Source organism: Miniopterus schreibersii (assembly GCF_964146895.1).
Source record: "Miniopterus schreibersii genome assembly, chromosome: 18".
Taxonomy (NCBI): domain Eukaryota; kingdom Metazoa; phylum Chordata; class Mammalia; order Chiroptera; family Miniopteridae; genus Miniopterus; species Miniopterus schreibersii.
In genome coordinates this window covers 17425539-17439063 of record NC_138121.1, presented here as the reverse complement: position 1 = coordinate 17439063, position 13525 = coordinate 17425539, and the positions used below count along the sequence as shown (strand labels likewise).

Here is a 13525-nt window from a genome sequence, read left to right as displayed (position 1 = left end):
TAATTCTATAGAAATATACAAGTGACTTCTTTTACCTGTAGATCATTAGTACAGTGGGCAGGATTTCAAGAAGCCACCACACCTATAACATCCTCTCCAGTTGTATTATTATGCAGTTGTCATGAGTTAATAGGACTAAGAGAAACCGTTTTAATAAAAGTTAGAGTATTTAGTGTTGGGAGGCCTGAGACTATGGGAAGAGCTGAAGATGGATTCCTCTTTGTAGGTCAACAGCAACCATACCTAAGTTATTGCCAAGACAACTAGTTGTATCATCTTTGGACATTCTGCTGGTCAAAGGCACTTTTAGGAGCTTTAAAAATTATTTGCCAAATAACTCTCCAGGGGAACACTAGTCTCTGTTTACTATCATACAAAGTTTGCTTTTGAGCACTCATGTATTATTTGGTCTCTACCCTCTGGTGTTAACTTGGGAGTCTACAAAAAGTCTGGATTATCCCCACTTAATGAGATAAGGAATTTTCCTTAAAAATGTGCCTTATGATTTTTTGGTACCATATATTAGGAGCTCAATAAATGTCTGTTGAATGAATGAGTAGAAAAAAAGATCTCTTCCATTTCCTTCAAACTTGTCCTGTTACAAACCAAAGATCGAAACACATATACACACACACGTATATTCTGCCTTCTTCCAAATTATATACATATACCAATATATACATAGATATGTGAAGTATGACTTTAAACACACACACACCATAATCTATAGCTCCAAATGAGAACTGGCCTTTCTGAAGCCATCCAAAAAGATAATCCATTTATTTCACAGATACAAGTAAAACATTTGGGAACTCTTCTCTGGGTAGTTTTCTCAAGACCTCTGGCCATCATTTGAAATATTATCATTGTCAGCAAATGTCACCACTTGACAGTAGATTGGATTTCTAAAAATAGCTAAAAGTCTGTTGGAACCAAACTTCTGTAATAAGTAAGTCAAACTTTAGGGAAGACCATAAAGTAATGAGTTAATACTTTTTTTTTTTTTTTAGTATGGCTTATAAATTGCTTTTCTTTTTTTATAAAACAGATTTATTGGAAAATGATGCACATACCATAAAATTTACTTATTTAAAGTATACAATTCAATGATTTTTAGTATATGCACAGATATGTGTAACCATCATCACAGGTAACTTAAAAATACTTTCGTAACCACAAAGAGAAACCCTGTGCACTTTAGCCATAACCCTTCTTCCCTCCCACCCTCACCCCAATCTCCCTGGCCCTAAGCATCCAATAATATACTTTCTGTTTCTACAGATTTTCCTATTCTGGACACTTCATATAACTGGAATCATATAATATGTGGTTTTTGTAAGCGGCTTCTTACCATGATGTTTTCAAAGTTCGCCTGTGCTGTAGCATGTGCCATTCATTTTTATGGATGAATAATACTATATTGTGAGGACATACCACACTTTGTTATTCATTAATTCATAGGTGGACATTTGGTTGTTTCTACTTTTTGGCTATATTGTTAATTGTGTTGATATGAACATTTTTTATACCAGTTTTTGTTTGAACACCTCTTTTTAATTCTTTTGAGCCTATACCTAGGAGTAGAATTGCTGGGTCATATGATAATTCTATGTTTAACTTTTTGAGAAACTACCAAAATGTTTTCCATAGCATCTAAAACACTATTTGACATTCTCACCAGGGACTTATGAGGGCATCAATTCTTCCATATCTTACCCAATACTTATTATTTTCCACTTTTTGAAAAATTATGGCCATCCTAGTGGGTGTGAAGTGATATTTCATTGTGTTTTCTATTTCATGTCCCTAAAAAGGCTAATAATGTTGAGCATCCTTTCATGTGCTTGTTGGTCATTTGTATATCTTCTTGGAAAATGTCTATATAAGCTTTTTGCCTACTTTAAAATTTGTAGTGGGCACTTACAGAAGAGGAGATCCAAATGTTCTGAGTGACAGCAGCACAGTAAGAACAAATGCATAGCCTCCTGGGAGTGTGAAGTGTCACACTCCCTTGACCATAAGAGTAAAGACCCAATTAATCAACCACATTAGTTTAAGGTGATTCTTTGTCCTACACTTAGCAATACTACATCCATGGGGTTTTGTTTTTTTAAATCCTCACCTGAGGATATTTTTTCCATTGCTTTTCAGAGAGGTTGGAAGGCAGAAAGAGAGAGAGAGAGAGAGAGAGAGAGAGAGAGAGAAAGAGAAACATCGATGTGAGAGAGACACATTTATTGGTTGCCTCCCACATACACCCTGATGGGGGCCGGGGATTGAGTTTGCAACAGAGGTATGTGCCTTTGGCTGAAATCGAACCCAGAACCCATCAGTCTGCTGGCTAATGCTCTAGCCACTGAGCCAAACCAGCTAGGGCTACATCTATGGGTTTTTACAAAAAATATTTACACATGTATTGCACACCCACAGACCATATTCTGCTTTGCATACAGTAGGGACTTACTAAATAACTTAACGATAGTGGCTATAGAATGTCCTTGAAAGAAGAGTTTAGAGGCAGCAATCTAGCTGGAAGGAGGAATGCCCTGAAGCTGTGTTTGCACAGCACATGTGTATGACTGACAAAATAGGATTCATCTACAACAAAGAATAGGGGCCGCTGGTGGAGATTATAGGGACCCTAAAGCTCCTCCTTTTCCCCAGTGGTGTGGCATTTCACTGAGAATCTGAGGAACTATAATCTGAGGATAAAACATGCTTTCTCAGATTTACCAATGGCCAGTCACACAAATACAGGCACAGGACTGTTCCCTCTCTTTGCTCCAAGCCTGGATACATATGAGCAGTTGATGGACAGGTATGTGAAAGGATGTGTGGATTTGCGGTAGGAGGGGTAACCAAGAAGGTAAATGAATAGGAGACAGTAGTATCTTGATGGGAGAAAATGAACCGATAAGTTGGTAAAATATGGCTGGTAGTAGAGAGGACTTCTGCTTAGTGCAGCAATCCAGGCTACTAGCAAATAGTAATCCAATATGTATCTTAATAGTCCAAGAGATTAGTCAGCCAAACCACAAAACAGGTTCTGACGGAACACTTTTAAAACATTCAATTTCATCCACTGTGGCATCTCTGAAAGTTAAAAATGGCCTCACTGGGTCCAAGCAGCTCTGACTAATTTTTCTGATCCAGTTCTCTCCAGATCTTTGGCGTGGATCAACAGCTCATGAGAAAAAAATGAGTGAGGGGTCCCATGCATTACTGGCAACCAATTACCCAAAGGCTTTCAAACGGGGACACAAAATGGTGGCAGCATTTCCCGGGGCTGCCCTATGAAGAAAGGACAATCCATGAGACCAGGATAAAAATACACTGAAAGAAGAGGGCGTATGCAACAGACTTGGGGGTTTTCTCACCCCTCTCCGGGGGCTTCTGTTAGAAAACAAAATCAAAATTATGCAATATTCCTTCCATGCCTTTCTCTTGCTTGGAATTAAAAATCATCTCCTGAAGATTTTCTCACTTCAAAACCCAGTCAGGTGGCTTTCCACTCTCATGGAAGGTGTCCGAAGAATAAATTGCTATCAGAAATAAAGTATTTTGGTTCTGCCACAAGCGGTAAAATCTATGTTTATAAGTCTCTCCAAAGGCAACTCCATTTTTGCTGCTCTCCTCTCATTTTCTTTTGATGCATAAAACCTGTAGACTGGAGCACTGTGATTGCATTTGGCTCTGGAGCAGTGTGATTGTAAATATTCATTGGAATTCAAGTTAGCCTTCCCAGGTCTCTCCTAGGGCTGTGCTGCTATGCAAACAGCGCAGGTGCCACATTAACTCACAGCCCGGAGGCCGCCTATTTCCCCACAGCCCCTAGGACCCTTTCTGTAGAGTGAACACATGCAGGGAAACTGGCCCTTAAACACCATCTCAATCTACCATTTCATTTGTTTTTCCTTTTCTCCCCATGACTGCTGATCCTTAGTAATTCTGTCTGTCAGTCTCAAATATGCATTAAAAAGAGAACCGTGTCCTAGACTAAAAAACCCAGAATCTGAATGCTCTCACTGTGCATGTGCTCAATCTATTTAGGAGATTAATCAGGTTCCAGCCATTTCATGAATATATATACAAATACACACACAGACACACACACATGTGCCAATTTATAGATGCAACAACTTTACATGAAAAAATAGAACAGACACCTACTCTAATTAAGATACAAGAGCACTCGTGAGTTATTCCACCTTTTTTTCAAGTTAAAATCTGCTGGAATCAGAAATTAATTAAAAGAAATTAATATGGGATTGGGAATACCATGGTTAGAACAACCTTACAATAAAGAATGACTTACATATTTAAAACATAAAAATTCGGCCAGAAGGAAATTGTGTTCTCAATGTACCGCCTTTCAGGCTGAAGGGGAAGGTTGGAGCCAGCCTCCTCGACCACTCCCTGATATACCTTCTGAATGCCAGATGATTAGATTCCAACAGAATTCAGAGCACCTGCAATATTAACTTCAAAATAATCCAAGGAAGAAATCGATGCATAGAAAAATGACCTATAGAAAGCAATTTATAGAGGGTTTTTTTTTTTTTTTGAAAGAGAGAGAGAGATGTTATTAATGTTGAAACATTTCAGTGCAAAAGTAAGTCTAGACTGAAATTCTTTGGGCCTGGCCAACATTTAGATTTAATGAGGAAGTGAAAAATTACTTTTAGTAACAAAAATATAGGAATGGTCAAAATTTAATATCTACAAGAAAATTTTTAAAATTTGATTTAACGAGGTGAGTTCATGAGCAAAAGGCACTCTGCTAGGCATTTTGAGGGAAACAAAGATGAATGATATATGTGTTCTATATCTTGAAGGGTTTAGAATTTAGCAGTAGACAGAAGATGTGCAGAAATGGCCAGCTATAAAATGGGCAAAATACTGTTACCTTGAGGGAGGGACTGAAGGGGAATTATGAGCAACTTCATGACAGAGGTGAAAATCAACCAACTCTGGAGCAGTAGAAGGATCTGACAGATAGAGTTGGATGGAGGGAAAAATCCATCTCTGCAGAGAAGAGTTCAGATTGCACCCTCCCCCGCCCACCTCCCTGAAAAAATATGTTGAAGTTCTAATCACCAGAGGCTGTGGCCATGACTTCATTTGGAAATAGGGTTTACAGATTTAATCAAGTTAAGAAGAGGTTGTACTGGATTAAGGATAACCCTAATTCAATGACTGCTGTCCTAAGAAGAGGGAAATTTGGACACATATACCCATGGGAGAAGACCATGTGAAGACAGAGATTAGAGTGATGCATTTACAAGCTAAAGGAACACCAAGGGTTGCTAGCAACCACCAGAAGTTAGAAGAGGCAAGAAAGGATTCTTCCCCTAGAGCCTTCAGAGAAAATATGGCCCTGCCAACACCTTGATTTTGAACTTCTAGCTTCCAGATCTGTGAGAGAATAAATTTCTGTTGTTTTAAACCACCCGTGTAGTGGCGCTTTTTATGGCAGCCCTAAATAACTAATACAAGAAGAAAGTAGACATGACTTAGAGGTGGGAAGTGTAGGACTGGCTGGAGAGCAGTGTGTGTAAAGACCAATAGTAGGAACTGAATCTGGGAAAATAAGAGGGCCTAGACTGTGGGGTTTGGGTCTTTATCTGAAATCTATATAGTATTATTAGGAAAGGGAGTGATGGAAGATTCAAGATAAGTTGGAAGAATAGACTGGAAGAAATGGGAGCATTTAGCAGGCTATTGTGATAATATCTGAGATAAGAGGTGACGGTCTGGATGGTGGCAGTGATTATGGAAAGGAAGCTATGAATTTGAGAGAGGCAGAGGTAGAATTGATGGAAGAGGTAGAATTGATGGATCTGGAAGACTAATTAGGTGAAAGAGACATAAAAATTATTTGAACTTTGAAGGCTTGGGGATGAGATGCGAAAATGAAGATGCTATTATCAGAGACAGGAAATCCAGGAGGTAGAGTTGGTTTGGGAGAGTGTGTTGAGAAGAGTTGAGCTTTTAGTAAATGTAGAAGTCCAGCAGAATGCTGGGAATGTGTACCTGTAGCATGAGATTTGTTGGGCTAGAATTAAAGATTTAGGGCCACCTGACTGAGGGGATAGTCATGGGCCTGGAAATGGTTGAGATCACCAAGGGAGTTCTGCGACCATAAAGGGAAGAGTTGAAAATTGGGGAAGCACCTTTATTATGGTTGGGAGATGGAAGAGGCAAAGACAAATTAGAGAGACAAGAAGGTAACCAAGATCAACCCAAGTCAAGGACGCCAAGGAACATTATTTTATGAAAAAGATGGTGATCAGTGACATAAAATGCTGCAGGGAGATTGGGGAGGACAAGGTCAAGTTCAAATGACTGGTATGGGAGGTCATTTTTAAAGGGTTTGGAAATGACTAAGGGCCCAGGTGGTGTGGCTCAGTGGTTCAGCATCAACCTATGAACCAAGAGGTCACTGGTTCAATTCCCGGTCAGGGAACATGCCCCGGTTGCGAGCTCGATCCCCAGTAGGTGCGCGTGCAGGAGGCAGCTGATCCATGTCTCTCTCATCGATGTTTCTCTCTCTCTCTCTCCCTCTCCCTTCCTCTTTCTCTAAAATCAATAAAAACATATTAAAAAAAGAATATTATATAAAAAGAAATGACTAAGGGGTTAAAGAAGCTAATATGTGTAGCTTGTTCTTTTGACAGGTTTGGCAATGAAAAGAAAGAGAAACACGAGAGAATTTTTGTTTTCTCGATGTTTTAAGAGAAAAATACATGAGCATGTTAATATGCAAAAGGAAAGGAATCAAGGATTTGGGAAACTTGTAATGAAACAAAAGAGAGTGGAATAACTGATGGAGCACAGCTCTGGAAGGAAGAGGAATGGATTTGAATCAAGGCAGAGAGAGAGAATTAATTAGCTTTGGAAAGGAGACAGGGCACTTTCTCCTCTGAGATAGGCAAAGAAATAATAGGAGGGGTAATAAATCACCTGGATGTGGAAGAAGGAAGTTGAAGGAGTTCCTGTGAGAGAACCTCATCTCAATAAAGCAGAGTAGGTCAGTTCCTGAGAGACAGGTGTGGCTGAGCGCGCTGCGAACTTGAGGGGTGGGGAAGGTGGTATCTTTGGGGAGTATGACAGAGCGTGAATGAAAGGATTGCTAACAGGCCTCACTGAGGTGGTAGCCACGGTGCTAATTGACAAAAGTACTTTAAATCGAAAAGATGTGACTTTCTCCAGGAAGGTCTAACGGCTTGGGAGAGGCGGCAGGTAGAAGAGCAGGTGGTGAGGAGAGGCCAGTGTTGGTTACAGGTCACGTAAGGGCAAGAAAACGCAAACCAAGGGGTCCCGGGGTAGAGGAGAGGCTACGTTAGAACCACGATTTCAAAGAGTTTTTGAGTGGATATAAGTGTCTTTGTGCTTCAAAATAACCTAAAAACAGTGACAAAATAAAGAACCAAGAAACAACATGAAGGGGAAAGATAAAAATTTCCTTCCTTCCCTCCCTCCCTCCCTCCCTCCCTCCCTCTCTCCCTCCCTCCCTCCCTCCCTCCCTCCCTCCCTCCCTCCCTCCCTCCCTCCCTCCCTTCCCCGCATTCCTTCTCTCTTCGGTTTCATCCGTTCAACAAGCCCTTGCTGAAAGCCTCTCCATGCGAAGGCAGGGGGCAAGAAGGGAGGTGCCAGGGCTGTAAGATGAGGTTCTCTACCCTTAAGAGTCTGAAATAACAAAAACAACAAACACCTCACTCACACTATCTACCAGCAACTACCCACGTGCCCGTCTACATGTTAGCTCGGGACTTCGACCCTCAGGTGTAGGAACAGGGGTCATGCTTCGTTTTGCCAATGAGAACACTGAACTGAAGAGAAGTTAAATGACTTGTCAAGGTCACACAGCCAGTTTCCAGCTGAGCTGCGATTTGAACTAAGTGAATCTGGCTCCAGAGTCTGTGCCCATAACTACACTAGGCCATATGAATGAAAGAGATTTTGAAATGGGTTATAAGGAGGGTGATTCCATATTCCAATCAGTCTGGGATAGACCAACTTAATGCCTGTCATCCGGGCAAAGATCCTCATTGTATTGCTTTCCTTTTTTTTTTTTTAAATCCTCACCCCAGTGGCCTCTGTCCCTCTGAGCACCTTGACCCTGCTGCTTTAACTAAAGGGGAAACACTGAGAGGTACGTTCACCAAGCTGCCTCCAAATGGAGCTCTGCACACACCTTCTCTAAGCAGTAATGGAAACTGAACACACACACCCGAGCGGGCCTGTCCTGGAGTCCAGGCTTCCTCATCTCCTTCCCTGACCGCCCAGGGGCCAGCGCTCCCACTCCCTGCAGACCTCAGCAATGACACCACAGGTCGCGAGCTCGCGCAGCCTCAGCCGGGCCACTTACAGCAGCGCTGGCTGTTTTGTGGTTGTCGGTAATGGCTTCACTTCCTTAGCTCTTTCTCCTTACTGTTTTCAGCCTCTAGTGTGAAACAAGGAAACTGATACCAGCCAACTGGATCTGGTGCCCTAAGAAAAAGAATGTGCTCTTGTCATTGCCAAATGAGTCACCTTGGAAGATTTAGAGATGTACACTCAACTCCCTGTGGATGAAAAATGTATCACTTAGTTTTCTAATGCTTACTGATGAGAGGCACTTACGCAACATTGTGATTGGTTCTTACTTCAGTAATACCATTTAAAATGCTGCCATGTGCAAAAATGATGGTAACGCCTAGGCCAGAGCAAGCAGAGAACCAACTCAGCAAACTGAACAGAAGACATCCATCCAGGGTTTCCAATATCCTGCCGAGCAACCATTGTTTTGTGAGACTTTATTATTCTCCGAGGTTTTAATACGTTGACCCACAGAATTCCCTTATTATTTCTCTGACTGCTTTTTCTATTGTCTCCTCTGTCTGTCCCGGGCCCTAGGTTTTTCCTTCCTCTCAACTCATTTGTGCAGTGAGTTTATGCATTTATAGTGATTTCAATGACAATTTAGATTACAAACGGTTTCAAATATACATCGAAGCTGCCCGAAGGGCATTTCACTCTCCCTCCCTCCCTTACTTGATAAGCTCATCCTCTAATATGATTTCAATAATAGCTAACATTTATCATGTGTCAGGCGCAAAATTGATGCTTCTACAAGGTAAGTACTATTATTATCTTTGTCTTCCAGCGAGGGAGCTGGTAAGTGGTAGAACTGAGACTTGAACCCAGGAAGTCTTGCTTTGGCATTTACGCTCTTAGCCACCATACTATGGCACCTATTCACAGTCAACCCCATGGCTCCCACCTTGTGACTGGATTATGCCAACAGCTTCCTAATATTTTTTCTGGCATCAGCTGAACTCAACACCAGTTTTCACATGAAAGGTTTACTGTGCTCTTTATGATTAATTTTAAAATCCTCTATTAGTCCTCCAACGTTTTCTACTTGCTTGTCTGTCACCCAACCCCATCCAGACTCTTTGTTCCAGCTAAGGATTCCTGTATGCCATGCAAAATGTTCTTCTCACTTCTTAGGCTATTCCCTCTACCGCAGGGGTGGGGAACTCTCAATGTCATGGGCCTTAACGTCAGTCAGCTAGCCCTCTTCTAGTTCAGATGGCTCAGACAAGTAAAGTGAAAAGGGGAATAACATGTTATTTACTGGAACTAATGAAAGCAAGTGTACAGTTGATTGTAAATACCCCAGGCTGACGATGTATGCAGTAATCAAATAACGTTCCCTTTGGGACAGCTGGAGGAGGAAGCAGTCCAGAGCCTTCGGGGAAAAAAGGAGCCTGCAAGCTTGGGTCATAAGCCTTTTGTTTGCACTGGGTTATCAGGGAAAACAATTCCAGCACCACACCTGGCCACTGATGGTTGCACAGCAGCTACTGACTGAGGAACATAGAAGTTCTGGGTTTGACCCTAAGCTTTACCACGCCCTTAACTTTTCTGTACCCTGGTTTCTTCAAATGTAAAGACAGAAATAACGACTCTTGCTTCACAAGGTTAATGTGAGGATGTTGCTTGAATTTGAACCATGGAAAAATATTCAAGAAGTAGTGGGATCAAGAACCCCCAGTTGGCTGACCATAGCTACTCTGGCAGTTAAGACCAGGTTTTCAGTTGTGAGCTCATACATATACTTAATATTTACAGATCTCTTATATAATAATATATGATATACATATAATAAGTATTTTTACATTATGTTATTCATATATATTTATACATGCATAGGTGTATTTTTATATAGGGTCTGGCAAAAGTAGGTTTACAGTTGTGAGTACAATAAACACGAAGTTTATTCTTGTATTATTATTTATTAATTATTGCATTATTTTCCATACAAACAACTATAAACCTACTTTTGCCCCATCCTGTATGTATGGATATACACATACATATATACATATATACTATAATGTAGTTATATATAATATAAATATTTTGGAGTCTTCACTTAAGAAGAGATCAAAGTCTTGGGAAAAAAAGGATAGATAAGGTACACTATCTAATTGAATCAAATTATTCAAAATCATTTTAGAACACCTAACTCAAGAGGTAGGGAAAGCCCCGGCCAACTAGCTCAGCTGGTTAGAGCATCGTCCTGATACACCAAGTTTGCGGGTTTGATCAGGGCACATACAAAAATCAACCAATGATGATGTCTCTACCTTCTTCTTTCTCTAAAAATCAATAAGTAACATTTTAAAAAAAGAGGCAGGCAGAAGTAATATTTATTTCTCTTCTTAAGGGAAGGTAAAAATCCTTACTTAGTTTCCTGAATTGGAAGGCCCCTTCCATCAGCTTCTCCACAGCCCTGGCTCTCAATCCCCAAAGCAGTAAGAACAGAGTTCTCAGCCTCTACATTGATGATTTATCCCGGTCACAGAGGGGACACTTGGCTAACTGAGGTTAACAGCTTTCTCGGTTTCATTTCAAAAAGACATTAGCATGGAGGCTCTATGAAATGCTGATATGCCAAATACTGATTCATTCACCTGCAGAGTTCACTATAAGGCAGGGACCTATTTGACAGGCAGGGCTGAGCTCCCAGCCTTTTCCTAAAGGGCAATCCCATAATTCATCTCCCAGTGCTAAATTACACCTGACACTTCACTGAAGACTTTAGGTGCACTCACCCAACTGCAATAAGCCTAATGCGGAAGAGGGTTGGAAACGACAAAGGTATTATTTTTGAAGATAATATAACTACTTCTATTGTGGGTGGAAATATTGTGATGTATTATATTCCCAGGTAGGGTTGGGTTAAGGGCAGGAATTGAGCAGCTGTGCATGTTTTGCTTTTGTTTAGTGGGGATGCAAACTGGCTGTGGACTCATCAGAAGTTGTCCCTGGCTATAGTCTTATGCATGAAGCCTCCACATTTTGCATCACTACCTGAGCTACAAGTCCCTTGACATATCCTTCAGCTTGACCTATTCCCAAAGGAGAGCCAAGCTTTTCCATAATCTGGGCTTTCCATACTCTATTTCCTTGCAAATTTGTAGGAAAGCACATGGTCCAGGAGCTGCAAAGCAGTGGGCTCTTGCTACTCCTCTATAGGGCTTTTTATGGAGAGTCTGGGTGACAGGAACAGAAGCAGTATGTCCTTAACTTTGGTAGAGTGTCCCAGTAGCCAAGTACTTTAGCACAGTGGTTTACTTGTTATCATCATGGATGTACAAGCTCCCAGGGTTACTTGGTGGAAGAGAAACAAAATCAACGTAACAAGTGCATTCATTGTCTAGCTTCCTCATGCTCCTAGTAGGACTTTTCTTCCACTCTTTCAGTGTGTGCAGGGGCTCATGGACCATTTTATTTGATGTTGTGTGAAGGAACTAAGTGAGCATGTGAGGTTTTAGTCTGGCCAAAGCTCAGGGGAACTTTGGAGAAGTGAGGCTGGATCTTTTCTCCCTAAGTCAGGGGTGTTGGGAACACTGCAGTGAATGGGCAGATACAGGGTCTTTTCTTAGGGAGCTTGTGGTATAACTTGGGAGATCTGAGCTTAACAGATGTGCACAGCTGGACAGTGCCAGCCCCATTAGGTGCCTGATAACTGTTTGCTGAATGAAGAAATTGTAAAAGTGAAGACAAGCTGCTAAGCAACATTAAGTGCCCTCCATGTCCCAGATTCCATGCTAGGTCCTTTCCATTACAATATCTAACTCAGCACAGGATAAACAGCTGTAGTCAAGGGCAGACCCTGGTATATGGCTTCTGAGACAGTCTTTCATGGCATATACATGGGAAATAGTATTGTTTGGTGCAATGACCCCAAGACTAGGTGTCCATAACATGGTACCAACTCTGTCATTCATTAATAATGCAGTCTTGGACAAGTCATCAATCCTCTCTGAACCTGTTTCCATATCTGTAATTTGGGGATGATAATACCTACCTCACAGGGTGGCCAAGAGGACTGGAGGAGTTGATGAATCCAAAAGGACTTCGTAAATAAGATCTTATCCTCTGTAAAAGGAAAATCAAATTTTATTTAGTCAAATTTTCAAGACTTCATTCTGCTTCTAAGCAATGAAATTTTATATGGTTTCAACAATGGCAGCAACATCAGAAAAAACAGAAAGGTTGTCCTCGCAGTCATCAAAGTGGTATTTGGGGACATCTGTATCAGAAAGATTCTTATAATAAGCCAAAAGTCATTCAAAGTGATTATTTACCCAGTACTTTCACATGTTTGGGGAAATTACTGATACCCCAATAGTTACGCACTTAAGAAGACACAGTGGAATTATTCTTTATAAATCAGTAATTTTTGCCCTTTCAGAATTTCTATGAATTCTTTAGATGAATTCAAATTTGGAGCACTCAGAAGCATAATATTTGATTCTAGTGGAATAAATAACCACTCATTTAATGACAGTCTGGTTTTAAGTGCACTTGCCCCAGTCAGTGTTTTAACAATTAAAATGGAAATTATATAGAACTATTTTCCTAGTAACCCTTTGTTCTTTTTAGTCTTGAAAAGAGATTATCACGTCTGTTTAATTTCACTCTCTTTTATTTTTAACTTTTTGTGCTCTAACTGTATCTTGGTTTGTGATATCTCGTAAATCAAAACACGTGAATTTCATAATTTCTTTCCCCTTCCCCAGATCATTTGTGAGGTGGTTATAGGATACCAAAGTGGGCATCAGTTCTCAGGGATGTGCTGGCCACTGTCTCCCACCTAAATGTGTGGGACCACCATTTGTCATTACTCTTCGTTTATGGCCCTTCAGCCAATTTTCAGTCTATGTGACCATGCACATATTCTACCCAATTTGAATTAATTTTGCAAGTGGAAATTCATGGAGCAGTGTATCAAATGCCTTAGTAAAATCCATATATATTACCTCTAGTGCATTCCCTTCATCCATTAATCTCGTAATGTGATTTAAAAGAGTGATCACATTTGTCCGGAATGATTTGTCCTTTATCCATCCCCAAAGCTGCCTCCTGTACTTGGCTCCATTATCTGCCACATCCTCTCAATTCTTCTCTCTTCACATCTGATTCATTATATTATTAGACACAGAAGTTACATTTTACTGGATAATAA

At 40.7% G+C, this 13525-nt stretch overlaps 1 protein-coding gene across 1 annotated transcript in view; it reads right to left on the bottom strand.

Moving 5' to 3' along the window:
* PMFBP1 (polyamine modulated factor 1 binding protein 1) overlaps window positions 1-13525 on the bottom strand; it is a 208747-nt gene that overhangs the window by 110425 nt on the left and 84797 nt on the right. The window contains exon 8 of the mRNA XM_081118742.1: window positions 12365-12435. The gene's annotated coding sequence lies outside the window, so the exon portion shown is untranslated. The remainder of the gene's footprint in view (window positions 1-12364; window positions 12436-13525) is intronic.